The sequence below is a fragment of the Emydura macquarii genome, unplaced genomic scaffold (genome assembly GCF_026122565.2).
Source record: "Emydura macquarii macquarii isolate MOO-44397 ecotype Brisbane River unplaced genomic scaffold, CSIRO-AGI_Emac_v2 contig_3128, whole genome shotgun sequence".
In the NCBI taxonomy this organism is placed as follows: Eukaryota; Metazoa; Chordata; order Testudines; family Chelidae; genus Emydura; species Emydura macquarii.
The window spans coordinates 311,697-333,231 of record NW_027133265.1 but is presented as its reverse complement, the minus strand read 5'-3'; the positions used below and the strand labels follow the sequence as shown (position 1 = coordinate 333,231).

The window sequence follows — 21,535 nt, the reverse complement described above, 5'->3', positions numbered from 1 at the left end:
TTTATTTCACAGGAACAACTGCCTTGCTATTATACTGCAAGAATCTGACTGAGCAAATAGAAATAGATTCTAGGGAAAAACCAGGCCCTCAATTTTTACATAGGATTCCACATAGTGCAGTTCCTTGTTAAAAAAAAATAAGAAAAATAAAAAAAGATCAGACACCTGATGTAGCTCCCCAGTGAGAACTTTTAAGGCCAGTCTTGCTCTTTTTAGTGCTGGCTGAACAATTTGTTACCAATTTGTTTGTCATTAAAAGGAAAGCATGAATAACCACAGCTGTGTTCTGTATATTCTATTTATGATATTTTTTAGATATTTATGTATCTAAGACCTCAATTCAGCAGTCCATCCCATCCCAGCAAAACTCTGAAGCATTTGCTTAACTTCAGGCACCTGATAAAGTCCCTTTGTCTCAATGTGCTGTAGAATTTTGCAGGAATGGGATGGACTTATGTACATGCTTAAACACTTTGCTGAAATTGAAGCCTTAGCATGTATATGACAATATCGGGTCCAGTCCTGTGAACACTTTTGCACAAACTTAATTTTACATATGTGAAAAGACCTGTAGAAGTTAATGGGACTAGTAACATCTGTATAATTATTTATATGCATAAACACCTAGAGGATCAAGGTCATAGTCTGCAGCTATATTATTGAAAACTTTAGTTGCTTTAAGTTAAAATTTGACTGTAAGATTAACCTAGTGGAAGATAATATGTGCCAAAAGCAAATTAATGCAAATTGAATTAAATAGTCTCTCTTTTCAAATGTAGTTCAACATTTTGATCTGAGACTAGAAGATACGCTAGGACAGAATTTGGCCCTGATGTACATTCTATGGTTATATAATGAGTTTGCATGGCATGTAAACCAGAAAATAATTTGGCTAAATAATTCCCATAGAGGAATACTTGAACGGAAGCAGTCTGCTGAAGTAGTTTCAGTTCAGGAAGTGTTCCTCCACAGGAATCATTTTGATTTTCACATATTTTACCACATATGAAAGTTTACTTAGAAAAATACAAATATAAAACAAAACAAAACTAGCAAACAGAAATTTAATGGATGAAGGTTACCACTATCCTTACCTGCTAGACTAGTGTTTTAAAAGCAGTTAGGAAGAAAAACTGTAACACTGCAATAAAGTTACAAGCCTTCTCCTCTGGAGCATGAAAATGATCAGTGTAACAGGTTGTGGAGAGACTGGGCCATAGTAAAAATTCACTGCTGCCATGTTACAGTGTCATTTCATAATTATAAAGGCTGAGATATTGATCCACCTTTAAACAGTCTTTTCCTCTGCAAAAGTACAATGTTTTGTTCACATGATCAGTTCCTTTCACATTTGCTTTAGACAAACATGTGGCCAGCAGAAGAATAAAAGTCAGAATAAAATGGTTTAAACTCACCTTTCTGTCTTTGACTCATATACAGGATTGTGTGCTGCTGCTAGATTCATGCAGGTATAAATCAATGAACTTTGGCAGATGTTCTGCCCGACAACAGTGTTTTACGTTTCAGTCTGAGCTCTGTAGAAAGAAAACTCTTATTGGTTGTACCACACAAGGAAATGCATGACATCACAAAAGGTAGAAAAGACAAGCTTCGTGGCATACACCTCAGTGATTTAAAGCTTCAGCAAACTACGCCCTCTGGTTACTTACCACAGAGGAAGGTAGGCTGCACACACCTGCATGTTCAGACTTCTCAGATAACAAAAATCATTTGGTTTTCTTTTTAACATGCACAAATTCCATCTGCATTTATGTTTTCCCTAGTATGTCTTTTCTCTTGCAGCTTATCAACATTTAGTACAGGTTTAAAGAGCTGAATGAAAAGCCTAAGGACTGGTTCAAATCAAGACAAAGATTCGTCTTTGTTTTCCCCTGGAAAAGGAAGAGGCAGCCAGAAAAGACTGAGTAACCCTAGATTTGCTTTAGAACTTTTGAAATTTAACCTTCACTTGTTTCTTAAGAAGATGCACTTTGAAGACAGACCTAGGTCTCTAACAGTCAAGAATCCTGTATTTTATTTCAGGCTCTGCCATTGACTTGCTGGGACCTCAGGCAAATCACTTAAAAATCACTTACCCCTCTTTGCTTCTTTCTGGTGCATAAAGGAGGCCTGAGCAATTTTTGCTGTTGACTTCTTTTTTTAAAATAAGCAGTCAAAATATCAATTTGGTTTTCCTTGTTTTTGCTGAAGGACCTCTGGGAGGAATCAGAGAAAGTTTATTGTAAGATCTAACACCTTAATCACAAGGACAAAGGTGCTGAATTTAAAGAAAAAATTCCTTTATCCATAATATTAATTATTGCAATTACACAGGTGTTAGCAAAAACAATTAAAAACAGACTTTTAAAAATAGTTAACTAGAAATCACTTCCCCCCTCAATTGCTCACCTTTCACTTTCTTTTGAGATGTCACCATTTCACTGATTTTCCAGTCATCACACAGTTTCAGGCCTAGAATATTTTTAATATAAAAAACAAGGGGGGGAGGTGACCTTTAAAAAAATAAAAAAAGAGCAAGACCTTTCAAGCCTTTTTTAATATCATACACAGCAGCAAAAAAGACCACAACCTATTCCCCCCTCCTTGCAGGTCTCCTTTATCCTAACTGTTTCAGTTTATCCATCTGTAAAATGGTTATATTTACCTGTTTTACTGGTCTTTAATTTTTCTAATGTTTGTTCAATAGCTATAGAGGAATAGTACTATGCAAGTGCTAAATATTTTTCAGAATACTGTTTTTGTGAAGCAAAAACACAATTAAAAATAATTTTATATAAATATTCATTCCTGAAAGTCCATCATAGCACCTTCCCCAAAATGTGATAGTTATACTTTATTTTTGTATATTAAAGTTAACAAAAACATCTCTCTCTACTTTTAAATTCATACTTCAAACTCAAAAATATTTGTATCCACTCTGAAAGTAGAGTATTCAGTCAGATGCTACTGACCTATTATATGCTGCAAGCAAAGTGGTTTAAATAACTCAGGTTAGAATGATGCAAAAAGAAAATAATCCAAAACCCACAAGTATTAAAAAAGTCAATATTTTAGGAGTCAACAGCTGAAGAATCAAAACTAGACTGACTGGTCTTTTAAAAATTAAAATTACTCCATATCCATAATCTTGATTTCAAGTCTGACTGTTTTAGAACAAGCAAGCTAAACATTACAAAAAAACTTACCTTTTATAGATAGGAATAAAAAAAAAAAAAAAAAGTACAAGGCCATAAACATCTAAGAGATAAAAAGGCATACAGGTATATTGCAATAAAATGACTGAGCATGAATGTTATTATAACAACAAAAACATCTCTTTTGTCTGAAAGAATATTTTCATTGGAGGAAAATTAGTCTAGTGATGACATGAATCACTAAAAATACAGTGCCTTCAACTACCATAATAATAATTTTTCCACTAAGAAAGGAAGTGTTATTCAGTTCAAACATTATTTTCAAAGGAAGGAAGGTCAGTTCTGACAATGTACTCGTTAGAAAACTGATCCTTGAGCAATCCTATTTTATGTTGAAAACAAAAGAAAAAATTCAGCAATTACTAATGCAGATGTATGTGGCTAATGGATCTTAGTTTATGTCTTTTGATTCATGCTTGTAAATTGTTTTGTTTATCTTTTAAAATATTCTAAAAACTGAATTGCAGTGAATTAATATAAAGTCTAAGCTAAATATTTACCAATGAAATGTCATTATCATATACAATGAAGTTTTAAAACAGTATTTAAACTACGCAGGTTTGACAGTAAGCAAGTGCTTAAGTCCATTCTTATTCAGCAGTGGGACTTAAACACTTGCTTTGACATCCACGAGGATTAAGCACATGCTTGAGTGCTTTGCAGAATCAGGTCCATAGGCTGGTGAAGTGTCTTTTTATGTGAGGTCCTATGTTAAATCTGCCTCTTATTTACCCAGGCTGAGTACACTAGGAGCTTCTTTGAACTAAAGTCTGGCCCTGCTCAATTAACAGACCCATTCAGCTGGTTCTTTTGAATAGTTGGAGGCGATTTTAGATTTTCTTCAGCAAAACCATCAAATAAAAAGTGGGAATATTTCCAGTTGGGATTCATTCTACCCCACTGGAATGAGAACAAAGACTTGAAGGCCTCAAGCTGGAGATGCACCAGTTAATGAAATTGCCCCTCATGATTTAGAAGTTTACTTGTGGCATGCAAAAAAAAAAGTTCATTATTGTTTTGCTGTCTTTAATTTTAACACATTGTACAGTTTGCCTGAATTGACTGAATACCACAATAAATGCTGGTATATCCCATCTGCATTTAATGAGAGGCATTTCTAATTGAAGGCATTTTATATTTGCAAATTGCTGAACAGATTTACCTCAGGACAGCATCGTGTACACTGGCATACTGGGCTTTGTCAGTTATTTATATTCTTCAGTTAAGTTACTTCAGCTCCTAGTGTATTCATTGGCACATGGTGTGGGCTCAGTATAATACAAATTAATAGATTAGTTGAGTCAAATGACCAAAAATGGTAATAATCAAAATGTTAGATAATATTGTTATAGGGACCATCTGCGTTGGGCTCTGAGAAGAACATTAGTCTTTTTCTACAAACATATTGTCCACGCAGCCTCTACTGAAGTTTCTCCCAAAGGGTGAAATTGCCCTTCCTCACAAATATAGGAACTTTTTGTAGGGAACTCTACGGAGGCTAGGGTCAGAATTCGCACTAGTCTATGGTCATCTGTGCAGCTCACTGATAATCACTATTACAGCCCATTTTAGTCCTTCCAACGGAGGATGTGTGGCCAGTAGATATCTGTAACTTTGGAGCCAGCGGCTATATCGAGCCCTATAACACCCTGCATGCTGGACTATGTGGAGATGGCATGGAGCCAAGCTGTGCAATATGCAGAAGACGCAGAGTCCCTTGAATAATCGCTCTGCAGTCCTCTTCTCTGCTCTTTTGTGATGTTGATGCCTTCTGTGATTTCAACTCCCTGGATGAATTTTCCCGAGTGCCAAAATGTGCCTTCATTTGTACTCCCAAGGCCACATTAAGGCAGGGATACTAAAGGCCTGTGGTTAGGACCCCAGTTCCTGAAGTAATATGATTACATCAGAATCTAAACATTCATTTAACAAAAAAAAACCCCAAAAAACATTGAAAATGTGACCCAAGTGTAACCCACGCAGAGACATCTGTCTGGGTCTGAAGACAGGTTGAAACAATAACTCAGAGGGGGTGAAATTCCCCATTCCTCTCCATAGGTTAACACGCAGCTGTGTGGGGAGCCTGCCTACACCATCCCAGCAGAGGACTGTGTGAGTGATGGAAAGGAAATAGTGCAGCAGGGCCAGCCTATCCACCCACCTGCAGACACACACTGTGGTGTTGCTGAAATAAGTGCTGAGGGGATCCTGCTGCCACTCCTGCCAGGTCAGGAGTGAGAGAGCACTTCTGCTGCTCCTGAAGGGAAGGGGCTCCTGCTGCTGCTTCTGCTCCTGTGGGGAACAAATGGGGCCCCGCTACTCCAAGTAGCGTTGGGATGCAGGGGCAGAGCCACTGAGAAATGCTGACTGGTGATGTGCCTAGATCTCCAGAATGGTTGCCTTAGTCTGACTCTGGTTATATCCATACAGTTGTAAGGAAACCAGTAGGCCAGATTCTGATCTGGGCATAAGTGGTAAAAATCCCTTGATTTCAATGGAGTTGCATCCATTTATGCTAGGTCTGAATTTGGCCCATTGAGTTTGGAAGAGCAGATCTGAGAATGGAAATGGACCCTAAACTTCCCGTTTAGTAATGGCTTTAGGTTTAAAGCCACTGTCTTTGTTTCTATTCCCCCCCCCCCCCTCTTTTGGGGAATGTACATTTTAAATCGGATTACAAAGCCCAGAAATATAGACTACCATGCTGGAAAGAGAGTTTACCATGGAGTCTCTCATAACCACTTAGCACTGTGTACCAGTCTGCTAGGAGATGGGATTGTGGACTCTCTTTTAACCGCTAGTCAAGTGATGCCAGACTGAAAACATCTTATACTGTGAAGTTCTATGCAGGGGTCTCACAATTGGCACCATACGGTACATCTACACAGCAATTAAACACCGAGGTCAGCTGACTGCAGCTCACGGGGCTGAGGCTGTAAAACTGCTGTGTAGAGGTTTGGGCTCAGATTGGAGCCTGAGCTCTGGGACCCAATGAGGTGGAAAGGTCAGAGAGTCCAGGTTCCACCCCGAGCCCATTATCTTCACAGTAATTTTTAGCCCCATAGCCCAAGTCACAGGTCTTTTATTCCAGTATAGGCTCTCTAAGGGTATGTCTATCCCAGTGCAGTTTGCAGGACTTTCTGTGATGTGAATTATTCTAGGAAATAAAGTTTGTCTTGATGTACAGGTCTCTAAGACCTTTATCCAAAGCCCATGGAAGTCTTTTCATTGACTTCAGTGGGATTTGGATCAGGCTCTAGGTAAGATGGAATGAATTATGTGGTGGTATAAGAGGCTATATAATTTATGGTTTAATTTTTTTCTGTATTGTACCTTTAAATTTCTGGAAGACTGCTGTCTACAGAGACAGACACTATTTCATGATGTAGAGTGGATGTAGCATGCCACCGTGGAGATTTTAATATTATTCTTTGTCCTACTGCTTCCTTTGCTCTAAAATAAAAGTACCTAGATAATGAAAATGCATGTTTAGCTAGTACAGTGGGCACTCAAAAATTTTCCATTCACCAATATACTGAATAGAGACTGGGAGTGGCTAGCCCATTACAAAAAATAATGTTCCCTCTTTTGAGATTCACACCTTCTCCTCCACTATTATGAAGGGCTTCATCCACCCTGACTGAATTTACCTCGTTAACACTTGCCCTCCTCACAGTGATGTAACTCACCCATCCTTGCAGGTGTATACATACCTACCAAACTGAAATTTCCATTTCATGCATCCAGCGAAGTGGGTTTCTGCCCACGAAAGCTTATGCTCAAATAAATTTGTTAGTCTTTAGGGTGCCACAGGACTCTCGCTGTTTCACCAATATACGGTATATCCCTTTTAAAGTTATTTGTGATATTTGCAACAATTCATTATTCTACATATAGGAAATACTGCACAAATAACAGTAAAAGAGCCCAACATTTGTTTGTTTGTTTAAATTTACAGAATATTACCAAAAAAGGCACCATTCTTGGAAATCTAAGTGGCTTTTACATAGAGTTTGCAGATAAATAATAAAGCTAACAGCTGGCAGCTAATTCTCTCAACAAAAATAACCCCCCAGCAAAGACTTCCACAAAATTCCCTGTCCTCACACAAGCCTCAATCCCCATTACACCTTTAGATGCTTTAGGGCTTGTCAGCCTGAAGAGCTGCACTGGTTTAATTTTACATGTGATTTTGAACTAATTTAGTTAAACTAGTTCAAGAGCTATGTGGATATTGTTATTTCAGTTTAAATCAGGTTTATTTGGTTAAACTGAAGTCAATTAGCAAGTGGTTTAAGATATACTGAAAGAAGAGTGTCCACACAGAGGTTTACACCAGTGTACTTAAACCATTTAAATCGAATTGGTGCAAATTTGTGTGTAAACAATGTCTCTATAAATAGATCTGGCTTGTGGAGTGTCCTGCATGTCAAGAGACCCTAGCTGTTTCAGTTCAAAGAGAAGTCACTTCATGGAGAATTCTCTGCTGCCATCCATTCCTTTTTAATCAAAGGAGATCCAGCTTTGAATAGCATCTAAGGAAGGCTTGTGCTACTGACTGAAATGAAAATGTAAAGTGCATAGATGCTTATAAAATTTAAAAAAGTAAGTACCTTGGAGGGACACGAAAGAGTCATATATAGTATTGCCAACCACAAACATTCAGAAATCAGGCTAAAAAATGTATGAAATTGGCTTAAATACTGTGAGATTTTAAAAATAATAAATGTACGTGGTTTTTTATTTCTCCTTTCAGTATTTTTAATTTTTTTTTGGCAACCATGAAGCTTACTATTTTTTAAAGGAAAGATGAGATTTTCTTATAATTCCATATCTTTAGGAATAGTGGCTTTAAGAAAAACATTAAATATCACAAGACTCATGATAAAATCATCAGACTTGATATCACAGTATATAAAAAGTTTTAAGTCAATAAAGGTACACCGAACTTTTAAAACAATGAAATTATTATCCCTATAAAAGAATGACAAAGTTACAAGAAATAGCACATGACCAGTAATTGAAAACCATATAGTAATGTGTGTGCACAAGTGGGCGGAATTAAGTTTACATGTGCAACATGAATATGCCATTTCTTGACTTCTGATTTCTTACCTGTGCAACCTTCACATTCTGCTAACAAAGAATGTATTAAATGAATGTACTACTGATGTTGAATGCTGCCATTTAATCATTAAGGAGTCATTCTAGAAATGTCTCCAAATATTAATCCCACTCTCAGCTTTCAAACATTGAATCATCTTAATAGTGTCCAAATTGTCCTTGTGTCCATATTATTAAAAAATCTATATTATAATTTGTCTCATTTTCAGAATTACCTTTGGAAATCTAATCAACTGAGAAACAGAACTTGGCCATAATAAAAAAAGAAGTTAAAAGACACCAAACTAGAATCACCACTTGTTATAAATTAGCAAAATAACAAGCATCAGGGTCAAAGGTACAGTTTTCATGGGTTGAGTGATCACAGCATTAAACATGGTGCCATCAGGCAATTTAATAACACATGCTGTGCCAGCAACTAAGATAATTCTAGGAGTAAATTTACTTTTAAATTTAGGAAGATTTCATAGTGTTAGTTCACAAGGAGCTTAAATGCCAAAAGCCTGTAAACCTAACTGGAGATACACTCAGATCCACATCTGTACAATCTGCAGTGAATAAAGTGGGTCCTTCCATCTTCTATGTCTATGGTAATACAGGTTATAGAGAGGTCCAGTGGACAACTAATACAACTACAATTCTCTCTTTGGCTCCTATGAAATGATAATACTACAGATAACATGTTCTATATGTTATCTTAGGAGAAAAAGTTAAGTTAAAGGATTAATCTCTGCTTTCAGCACATTCATTAGTTAAATTGAAAAGCAAGCTTGTTACATAACCAATCCTCTGACAATTATATCTATCTCAACCAAAGTGAAGGGAATGATTCCATGGAGATGAAAGTGCTTCGATGCATTAGAAATCTCCCATGCACTGCAACAATTTAAAAATGAACTTTTTTCCCTACAATAATACTTTGCACTTACATAGCACCTTCCAAAGATCTCAAAGCACTTCAACATTAATGAATTTTGCTTTACAACTTCCCAGCGAGGTAAGGAAATGTTCCCATCTTACAGATGGGGAAATTGAGGCACAGAAGTGAAGTGACTTGCTCACAATTATAAAGGTAGTCTGTGGCAGAAGTAAGATATAGATAGATTTCCTGACTGTCACTGCTAAACTTTAACCAAGAGGCCATCTTCCTCTTATAGATTAAATGTAATAAGACAGAATTAATTAACCCTGAGTAAAGAGACCATCATTTAGCCAATGACACAGTAGCTCAGCTGGGAGAATGTTTGACTGAAAATCCAAAGGTTTCCAGACACTGTCATGCCTCTCTGCTTCAATTACAGGTCAGACTGGCGGATCACAGTGTCCCTTCTGTCTTTATAATTATGAATAATACATTTGTCTATTACACCATTGTAACAATTTGGGGGTCTTGTCTGTATCACTTCTGAATTGCAGATAATTTTATGAAATTGTATTATGAAGTTACCCTGTCACGGAAAGCCTCCATGTATGTATAGAATCATAGAGTTGGAAGGGACCTCAGGAGGTCATCTAGTCCAACCCCCTGCTCAAAGCAGGACTAACCTCAGTTAAATAATCCCAGTGAGGGTTTTGTCAAGCCATATCTTAAAAACCTCTAAAGATGGAGATTCCACCACCTCCCTAGGTAACCCATTCCAGTGCTTCACCACCCTCCTGGTGAAAAACTTTTTCCTAATGTCCAACCTAGACCTCCCCCCCTGCAATTTGAGACCGTTGCTCCTTGTTCTGTCATCTGCCACCACTGAGAACAGCCTAGTTCCATCCTCCCTGGAACTCCCTTTCAGGTAGTTAAAGGCTGCTATCAAATCCCCCCTCATTCTTCTCTTCTGCAGGCTAAACAAGCCTAGTTCCCTCAGCCTCTCCTCATAAGTCTTGTGCTCCAGCCCCCTAATCATTTTTGTTGCCCTCCGCTGGACTCTCTCCAACTTCTCCACATCCTTTTTGAAGTGGGGGCCGCAAAACTGGACACAATACTCCAAATGCGGCCTCACCAATGCCGAATAGAGGGGAATAATCACTTCCCGCGATCTGCTGGCAATGATCCTACTAATGCAGCCCAATATGCTATTAGCATTCTTGGCAACCAGGGCATACTGCTGACTCATATCCAGCTTCTTATCCACTGTTACCCCCAGGTCCTTTTCTGCAGAACTGCTGCCTAGCTCGTCGGTCCCCAGTCTGTAGCTGTGCATCGGATTCTTCCGTCCTAAGTGCAGGACTCTGCACTTGTCCTTTTTGAACCTCATCAGATTTCTTTTGGCCCAATCCTCCAGTTTGTTTAGGTCCTTCTGTATCCTATCCCTACCTTCCAGGGTATCTACCACTCCCCCCATCTTAGTGTCATCTGCAAACTTGCTGAGGGTGCAATCTACCCTATCCTCCAGATCATTAATGAAGATGTTGAACAAAACTGGCCCCAGGACCGATCCCTGGGGCACTCCACTTGTGACCGGCTGCCAGCTAGATATGGAGCCATTGATCACTACTCATTGAGCCCTATGCTCTAGCCAGTTCTCTATCCATTTTATAGTCCATTCATCCATCCCATACTTTTTTAACTTGCTGATAAGAATACTGTGAGAGACCGTATCATGTAGATCCATGCTAACGCCTGGTCAGCACTACAGAATTAGGTGGATGTAAAATGTCGCTCCCATGGATGTAACTTGCCCACTATATCGACTTAACATCACCTCCATGAGGAGCATAGGCTTCGGTTGCTGTAATTAGGTCAACGTAGTGTCAAAGTAGGCTCTGGGTTGCTTACGTCAACTGTTGCTACTTTTTAGAAGCTGTCCCGCAATGCCCCACACTGACAGTTAAATTGGAACAAACACTCCTGATGAGGACACCCACCGCCAACACAAAGAGTGTAGTGTGGACATGCAAAAGCGATTTAATTTCTGCAGCAGCTGTATGTCAACATCGCTTAGGTCTACTTAATTTTGGCTGTGGCTTCACTGACAGCAGCAAATTTGCTGCCATCATTTCAACTTATGTGGATCGACTGAGCGGTCAGTGAAGACCCGCTCAGTTGATCTAGAAATCGACGTCCTAAGACCACCTTCACAAGTGGTGCAGTGCAGTGAAGACGGTGCACAGAAGAGAAGCACAGAAGTCGACAGGAGTTACGCAAGTTTTTTGCGTAGTTTGTGTAACTCCGGTGGACTGCTGCCGAATCTCTGAGGTAAGTGTAGACAAGCTCTTTGTAGTGTAGACCCTGAGTCAGCAGGGTTGTGTCTTCTTTCTGTGGGGCCAGAGACAATTGTGAACCATCAGCACTCAACAATTGATCCTCTATTCAAAGTAAATAGCTTGGGACAATGGGTTTGCTCTGTGTGGGAGAAGACACTCCTTCCACTTCCCTGAAGGGAGGGTGTAATGAAAGGTTAATGGAAAGTTACCAGGAGGAGAACAAAAGAAGGAGATGACACTTATTTTGCACCAGATTAAGATGAGGGGGAGGCTGCTGCTGGGACAGGGAGGCAAGGGGGTGGAGGACCCTATCCTACCTGCCTGCCTGCCTGACAGAACACCAATGATCCCCCAAGGACTCCGAATGGAAGGGTGAGCTACTGAGGGACATTGCGTTTATGCTGTTTTTTTGTTTTGTCTGATCAATACTCTCCTGTGCTTTACATGATCCAGAATAAAAGAGCATGAAGATGTTAGACTGGGCAACGTGGGAGTGTGCCGACAGCTTCACAATAAAGAGTCAGGGCAGGTCTACACTCAAAACACTGCAGCAGCACAGCTGTGGTGGTGCAGCTGTGCCACTGTCGTGGTTCAGTGACGACTCTACATGCGCCAACAGGAGGGCTTCTCCCATCGGTGTAGGTCCTGCACCTCCCCAAGAGGCAGTAGCTATGTCGACAGGAGAATTCTCACATTGACATAATGCTGTCTACACTGGGGGTTAGGTCGGTTTAACTGCGGCACTCGAGGGGTGTGGATTTTTCAAACCTCTGAGTGACACAGTTATACCAACCTAATTTCCTGCTGTTACCTGGCCTCAAACTGTAAACCAGAAGCTTCACATCTTTGGGGTGGAGTTATGAGATGGCGGGTGTTTGAGTAGTGGAGAGGCTGAAGGGTCAGCACTATGCCCAGAGGGGCAAGGAGGCTGGACAGCAGGTCCCAACACGTGAGGAGGTATGCCAGACAGAAAATCTGCACCCGGACAGCGTGCCTAGCAACCCTGATATTGGGGCATTGGCTGGACTTCGTTCAGGCTCTGGGGGCTTGAAACACGCTGAGATTCCCCTCCCAGCAGTCCTAGTGGGAGGCCAGTAAGGGGTGTTTGCTAGGATCTGTTACAACTATTTGTTCAAATCAGTATGTACAGACATGCACCAGATACACGAGTTATCCTCAGATTAACATTCAGTTTTATTTTCAGAACCAATTTAATAGATTCATAGTGTAAGGCCAGAAGGAAACATCCAGCCATCTAGTCTGACCTCCTATATATCACAGGCCATTACATTTTACTCAGTTACGACTGTACTGAGCCCAATAACTGGTGTTTGACTAAAACATATCTTCCAAAAAGGCACCCAAAGACAGAGAGTTCACCACTACCCTGGGGAGTGTGTTCCAATGGCTAATCACGCTCACTGTTAAAAACCTGTGCCTTATTTCTAACTGTCCGGCTTCTGCTTCTAACCATCAGTTCTTGTAAGGCCTTACAGTGCTAGTTTAAGGAGCCCTTTAGTACCTGGTACTTTCTCCATGTGAAGGTACTTACACACTGTAGTTGAATCACCTCTCAATCATCTTTTATATTAAATGGACTGAGCTCAGTTTCTCACTGTAAAGCATTTTCTTTGCTCTGAAATCATTTGTATGATTCTTTTCTGCACCTTCTCCAATTTTTCAACACCCTTTTTAAACCATGGACATCAGAACGAGATGTGGTATTGTAGCACGGGACTCACCAACGCCACATACATTGGTACGTTCACTTCCCTACTCCTGCTTGTTACTTCACTGTTTATACATCCCAAGATTGCATTCTCCCTTTTTGCCACAGCATCGCACTAGGAACCCATGTTCAGTTGCTTGTCCACTAAGACCCCTAAATCCCTTTCAGCGTCACTGCTTTCCAGAACACAGTCCCCCTTTCTGTGGGTATGGCTTGCTTCCCTTGGGCTACATATTTACAAGGGGGACTTAGGTGCCAAACTGCCACTTTAGGGTACTGAAATCCAACATTTAGGTGTCACTGGTATTCACAAAATCATCCCTCAGCTTCTGCCTAAATTCCCTAGGCACCTATGTTTCTACTGGTTAACTCCCTTAGGTGTCTACATTTGGCCAGCAGGCATGTGCAAAGCCACCTAAGTCCTGACAGCACCGAGCAACTCAGCACCTAACTCACACATAAGCCTTGGTGGGATTCACAAACTAGGCGTTCCTCTATCTTTCTTGCCTGTGGGGCCCCATCTGGTAGGTGTTCTCATAGATCACCTAAGTGCACACCTACTGGACTAGGCCCCACACAAAACATTGCAGCTGCCACTTGATATCATAGAGCCCAGTAGCTGGAGCACTCAGGATGCAGGATATGCAGGTTCAAATCCCCACCCTGCCTGATTCAGAGCAAGGACTTGAACTTGAGTCTCCCACTTTCCAAGTGAATGTCCTAACCATTGGCTATGGAGTATTTGGGATGGGTCTCTCTCAGTCTCTCCTGTTGAAGCTGTCCCACTTTGTATGAAATACTGAAATATTCATTGGAACAGGGGCTGGAACCTCGGTATCCCCAGTGAGTGCTCTCACCACTGAGCTATAGTTTCCCACTCTCTCTCTCTTGCCCAATGAATATCATCGGTGATTTTATCACTCCAGCCATGGAAGCAGTCCCATCAGCTTTCTGTAATGCCAAGTATATCCAGTTTATTTTCAGAAATAAGAATTTTTAATTCATCTTCCTTGTTACCCAGATTCCTAGCACTGGTATGTAAGCAATTGAAAAAAATTCTTCGCTTCACATTCTTTGCCACATCTTTTCAATTTGTTCCTGACATGGTGAGCTTGAGTTTGTATCACATATGCCGCCTTAGCAAACCCCTCCCCTCCCCCAGCACTGTCAGTTTAACGCCCTCCTTAGGGCTCCAGCTATTCTCCAACCTCACCGTCATGCAAAACAAAGATTTCTGCCTTCTGCTACACCCATACAGTTCCACTGACTTCCGTAGTATTGTATGTGTTGTAAGTCAGCAGAGAATTTAGTCCTATGTTGTTTTTGGAGCAAACAACAAACACTGTGTATGTTTTTGTTGACATGTGGGATGCTGACACAAACTGGATGAAATATTTTATTTGCACTACGACTTAAATAATGGCATTCAGGGCTGTTCTTTCACATAGAAACATTCTGTTTTTGCAGGTGGCTTTGTACATTAATCCAACAAGTAAAGTCGTAAATGTCAATGCAACAATTCTATTTCCATCATGCAGTCAAGCTTAATGACATAGCTTCAAAGGATCACTGTCCACAGACGTCTAATATAAAGCCACAGTGCTCAGCTCCACCCTTAGCCAAAAAGTATTGTTGAAATGTCTTTAAAGAGACACGATTACATTTCACACAACAAGAAGAAATAGGTTGCTATTATGTGAGACTACATCATCTTGTATTCATCTGTGATAGTAACTGTTACCTACAGGTAATTTAGCCCTTCTACACATACCACATATAATACCACCAAGTCTTCTGAGGCCTCACCCTGGAGCAGAGATGGCAGCCATCTCAGTGCCCCCAACTGTTAAACAAGCAATTCATGGATGCCACTCTGGTACCCACCTCTCCGTAGGAGGACAAGGCAGTTTTCTCTAGACAGTTTTATATATATATATATATAGAGAGAGAGAGAGAGAGAGTTAGTGCATGGCAACCTGGAGTGTAAATCTACAGTGCACTAGCTAGTCATGCACTCACTGGTTGTGTGGATCTTGCTGCCGAACATCAAAAGTTCTATTGTTATGACATAGTAGTGGAGACGGAGACCAAGAGAGTGAAATCCTACAAGGAAACAATAATCTTGTAGCGCCAGAAGCACTTAGCAGCAGCAGCAGCCCCTCACCCAGCTGTGATGCGCACCCACTTTCACTTTCTACTTCCTGTTGGTTTTTCTGAAATCAAAGACTACTACTTCCAGCATATAATCTCAGATCTAGAAACACCACTGTAGTGTGCTTTGATCTATTTCCATTTCAACCATAAAAACATCAGGCAGCATTTTCCTCAGCTGTGGCCATGGTCTGTAGTACGTAAAGCCCACATACACAAACTAGGAGGTGCAAATTCAAGTTAGGATTTTGTGGTCCAGAACAGGCAAAATAAGTCCTCAACATTTCAGAGAGATGTGTCAATGCAGAACGTTACATCCTAATGGGACTTTGTGGAAGTCAAGGGTCTGCACTGATGCATTTGTTTCTAGGATCAAGGCTGGGGACAGGTGCGAGGCTCAAGCAGAGTGTGTGGGCAGGAAAGTTATTAGTGGCAGGCTAGGAATGTTGTACACAAAGGCAGCTTGTAGAGATTAAAAGGAAAAGTGCTCACATAGGGCCTTATTCTACAGTCTTCACCGAGGCAACGTTTCCATCGATTTCAGTTGAGATTGTCAGCTCTTTGGGAGACTGTTTTTGCTATGTGATCTGTACAGCACCTAACTTTTAGCAAATAGTTATAATAATAATGGGAACTGGGCCTGAATAAGTAGGAAGAGGGGGAAGGGGCGTGCACTGAAAGATTCTGCAACCTAAGCTCATTTACAGTACAACCCCATTTACCTATTTCAAACCGTGCTTGAAAGCAGTCTGCCATGCACCAGCTGAACTGGTCCACACACACTGTGGGGTCCTTTCTGACCACACACACTGTGGGGTCCTTTTCTTGGGAAGAAAGAAGCGTCTTCCCTTTTCTCACTTCAGTCCTAGTTCAAACATGGAAACAATAAACATACCTACCTATAGGATGAATAGGGGCAGGAAAGAGGACTAATAACCTGAGATAACTATTGATCTTTCATTAAACAGCATCCTCTTTAAAACATCATTTCCTTCTAAATAGATTGACTAGTTCCAATACATGCAGATTTTGTTCAATCGTCAAGTCCATTTCAAGCAGGAAGCCTGACCGCTGAAGCAGTCAACCTTGCTAGTTTAACTAATTACCTCAGAAAACCTGGGAGGGTACGTATCATTCAATGAATTTTTGTTTTGCTAAATGAGTCCATGTAACGTGTACCTAGGCAGAGCACCATTTCTATGCAAAGTAAAAGTTTGCACTGGCTGTTCATTTATGTAATGAGGAGTACAATGCATCTGGGATAAGTTAGAACAAAAGAAAAACTAAAAAAAATTCATGAAGACATACAAAAAGGGCTCTTCTTTTAACAATATCCATTGCAAGTTAGAAAATAGTATTAGGTGAACCTATAAACACTTCTCAGTTTGGTTCAGATAAACACCAAAAGCTCAGATGAACAAGTGCTGCTTTATTCTGAAGGATCTACTTTTACTTCAAAGGTTTAATAAAAGCCCTTGGTTTGCTGCTGACTTCCACTATATGGTACAAGGCCTATCTGTTTGGTAAAGCTTTTGCCTGAGGACTTGTGTCCTTTTGTGTTTCTTTATAGTGCATGGCAAAGGCCTGATTTTTTGTTTGTTTGTTTAAATCTTCTCCTTTAGAAATTCAGGCCTTGTCTATTGTAGAAAACTATAATGAGTGGAAATCTAGCTGAATGTCACCAACACAAAACTCAGAAGAGGGAAATACCCCTGCTCAACAAGAGGTCTCCTCAGTGAATGGATGCCGAGTGTCTCTCTCTACCTTGTGATATACTGAATCAGTCTTTTGTCTTTACTAGCAGACAGGGCAATCCCTTGTCTGTTACAATGTTCCTGTTTACCTTCGAGTGGTTTTGATGTTCATAGTTTATCTGTGAAAGTTTTCCATTGGCTTTTCTGGGGTAGTTGCAATGGCGGACAAGTGAGCAATATATTACATCATTGGCTAGCCAGGAAGGAATGTCAAATCCCAACTGGTTGAATGGACTATCATCAAGATATATAATTCCTTGGTGGCTCACTTTTACTCCAAGACCATAAGGGCATAATTTTCTATATAGCTACATTATTCCTTAAATATTACTCATACGCACATCCTTCAATGATCGTGAGTATCGATAAATTACAAGCTTTCAGTGGAGGCCTCTCATGCTACCCTTCATGGATAAATACCAGAAGTGGTGTATTAGGTGCAGTGAGTGTGTCAGGTCTGAGACAGGAGTTGCTTGTAAAGAAGAGTGAATGCTTTGCTTCTTGGCACCAATGCTCCTCTATGCCACAATATTTAATTTAATTCATTTACAAGTCAATTTGTGGATACCAGCCCAAAATTCAGTGCTCTTCCCCTTCAGTCAAGGTATTAGAGCTCGCCATGAACAAGCTCTCACACACCAAATTAAGCAAATTAGAAAAGACCAGACTTCATGTCAATAAAAAAAAACCAAAAAAAAAAAAAAACCAAAAAAAACATTCAGATCTTTGTTTCAGGTCTTCTGTGCTTGATGAGTTTTGCAGTTAACATTGTGCTAATTCTGATATAATTTAATGTGTGTGGATTTATATCAGTGACATATGTGCACCTAAAGAATGTGGTAGGAGCATTTTATAAATATACTAAAAAGGGTAAAGGCAGGAGCTTGAGCCACATATGACTTGTACATTTCTTTACACATCTCTGCCAATGAACCTCAATCCTGGTCTGCTATTCTAGTCTTAGGCTTCTCTGGAGCAGAAAATGAAACATCCTGAGTTTTGCAATACCCACAAAGCGAAAGTAGGACTAAGACCACCAAACTAGGTTTTGTACTTACCCTAAGACAGGAGAGGAATTGAGGTCTGCAAAAGTTTAAAACGGATGCACTAATCCTACACCTACACTTCCCTTGATAACTAATTAACTCATGTGTTTGTGATCAGAGCACATCCCTTACTGGGTATTTAGAGAACATACACTATTTTTAACTGTCAAAGATTTCAGCAGTAGCAATCATGTAACGTACTATAAAAATGTGTTCCTACTTCTGACAGAATAACTTTGCATTAATGTATCACAGGGGGAATTGCCATTTAGATTCAGAAATTGTGTCATATTCACAAAGTTCCTTATAAATATAGAAGATCTGTTTGCTTTTCATTTGGGAACATGGTTCAGAAAATACTGGCAATTTTCAAAATGCTTGCCTTGAATTTCAATGCCTCCTTCTTGTGATAGCTAACAGTGAACTACTGTTGGAATACACTAGGTCCCTCACACCACACAAAATATGTTGACTTGTCAAGTGTGTGGAGATGGCAAACTCTCTCAAATCCCCCTCCCCTCCCAAAAATGTTAGCAATGAACCATTATCTTTGGTTTTAACATCTGAAGAGAGGATGCAAACACCAGGAAGGAAGTTTTCAGAATCTGTATAAAAATACTCTATAAAAGATCTTCCAAAGGGAATATTACAACAGGATACAGTAAAGGAAAACGGGAAGGATTTGAAGGGGAGAGGCTCACACTGTAAATGAAAAATACTTCTGAGAAAAAACAAAAAACACACCAAACACAGCAGAACTACTTTTGCCTAATGGAAAATATATCATTACTATGTTAACTACTTAAAATAGACTTTAAGCACATTGATGGAATTCTTAAGCAAAATTAATTTGTACCTTCCTGACTATTTTATATAGTACAAGAAATGTGAAGATATACTTATAGTCAATGTTTGTGCTACTTCCGCTAGGCCACCAACATATCGGCAGAAATGGATAGATTACATCCTATGTGCTAGAATTCAGAAATCTTTGAAGAAATTCCCTCCCATACCCCGAACACTTCTTGAAGGACTAGGAAAAAAAAAAAGTAATATTACTCACTAAACTACAGACTAGAAGTCCAGGTCCAGAACTTTTCAGTTATAGCTGGTCCTGATAAGAACAATCATGAATTACTGCACTTTGAGGTAATGATTTGCATAACGTACAAATATTGCATAGCATAATATGATCCAAAGCAATAGCAAAAATAATGTCAAATATAAAAGTTTAGATTTTGAATGTGTCAAATTCCAAAATCCCAGCATTTATTTAAGCACTGACAAAGTGCTCAGTGCTATACAAGACACAAAAATAAAGACAGTCCATGCATCCAAGAGTTAACAAGCTAAGAAACAAAACAGAGAAGACAGGATTGCACAAGGGAAGCCAGAAGAACTTTGTGTTTACAAATTTTTGCTTGTTTTTGTTCACATCTTGAAAGCATCACGGAAGAAGTGAGTTGTAGGGAAGGACTTGAATAGGAAGAGACTGATGGCTTAGCAAACGGGAATAGTGAAACTCCTTATAATTATGGAAAGTAGCAGATCACTTTAAATCAAGCTTTTATAGTTATTGGCAAGATGATCTCAAAGGACAGGATTAGGCGTAGAACTATGCCAAAGGTCCACAACAGAACTTCTCTAGTTTATAATTGACACTTAATTATTGAACCAGTAGGTTTTTGTCTGAACTTTTTTTAGGCTCAAAATCCTTATGCCAAAATTGGAATGGATATTCGTTGATCTACATGGAGAGATGCAGATTTGTCAAGGCTCAGGTTTTGTTGGTTTGAACTGAGTTTAGAGTGACCAGTCAGATGCAGTAAATCATGTGGTAGGTATTAGAGGTGTGATTGGCAGTAATTATATGATCTGGAGGGAACAAGTACAACACAAATCATGGTTGTGCCATCACAGACGGGGGCTAAGTCCCACTGAACTCTCAGTCTGCAATACAAAATCAGTGACACTGCACAGTCCTAATGAGAAGCTCTCTTATCTGTGTAAATGCTAAACAGCCTGACTGTAACAAAAGATACAACCAGGAAAACCAAGACTGAGGTGGGGAGGGGGCAAAGTAAAATTTTCCAACTGCAAAGCAAATTCAGCCTTCGCTTTTCTTTTAATGAAATGTGCAGAAAAGGCTATGTAATTCTTAAAAGGTACAATTCAGATCCTTCATAACCACTTTTCTATTTCTGAAGTAAAAAAGCAGACCAGAACATACAAACTTTACAAACTAATATTTTTGAGGATTCAATATGTAGCAAAAAAATTCTTAATAATCAAAGCATGAAAAAGGTAAGTAAGCATATACTCTCCTATCAACACTTCCATGCAATAAACATAAAACTATTAATTTATCCTTTAAGTTGCAGTTCTCCTGCAACAAGTTGCAATTCATTGCTACATCACTAGGTGGCATGTGACAGTGTGAGGGTAGACAAGTGAAGGTTGCTCTAGTTAGAGTGCAGTACTCAAGGACAATAAAGTAGTATTATAGTTAATCCATTGCCATCTGTCTTCATGACAACCCACTAGATCACACACAACATTCTTCCACAAAACCCCTGAAAAACTATACAGAAATAGTGTCAAACAGTGCATGGTTCCCCTTCAATGGCTTGAAAGTGAAGCCTCTCATAAAATGAAGAGCTATTCCCTCAAGTGGCACTTGTGTAGCACTGAATAGCCTTTGCAGATGTCTTTACTATGGCAGATTAGTTTGTATAGTGCAGTGTCATTCGTCATATTTATGAAGACAGGGGGTGGATGAGGAAACAGAAATAGGAGAGGCTGCAAAGAGCGTTCTTGGTCCTTAAGAGATAAAATTCATGAAAGAAACTATTGATTCTGCTTGTTTGTTCAGTCCTTTAGGTGACTGATGGAGGGCCAGAATCATCCATCTTTCCCAACAGAAACCACATGGGCATCCCTAAGAGGACACGTAGAAATGCAAGCAGAAGACTGAACCTGTAAAATGGCCTAAAATGGAGAGAGTGTTTTGGAAGTCAATCAGCCAAAAAACCTACTCTTCGTATGCTTTCAAAATGCTGTCTTGTAGAATAGTCATCATTTGAGATTTCTCTTCTGTGCTAGGGTGGTCTGTGACCTCCTGCTAAGAAAGCTCACAAGTCATAAGTCATCTTTATACCCAGATGCCAGATAACAGGATTGAGAATAAAATAAAGTAGTTTCTTTTCTTAGCTGAAGATGGGATGGACGGTTATAATACTAAAATAACACCTGCCTCAGCCTGTTTGACATTCATTAATGCTAAAGTACTGCAGGTAATTACACGCCTACAGTGGTAGC

At 39.7% G+C, this 21,535-nt stretch overlaps 1 protein-coding gene across 1 annotated transcript in view; it reads right to left on the bottom strand.

Annotated features, from left to right (window-relative positions):
* The window catches only part of LNX1 (ligand of numb-protein X 1), a 111,503-nt gene extending 109,285 nt beyond the window's left edge, over nt 1-2,218 (bottom strand). The window contains exons 1-2 of the mRNA XM_067531136.1: nt 2,097-2,218; nt 1,416-1,535 (exon numbers count right to left, since the gene is read on the bottom strand). The gene's annotated coding sequence lies outside the window, so the exon portion shown is untranslated. The remainder of the gene's footprint in view (nt 1-1,415; nt 1,536-2,096) is intronic.
* Between the last annotated feature and the right edge of the window lie 19,317 nt (nt 2,219-21,535).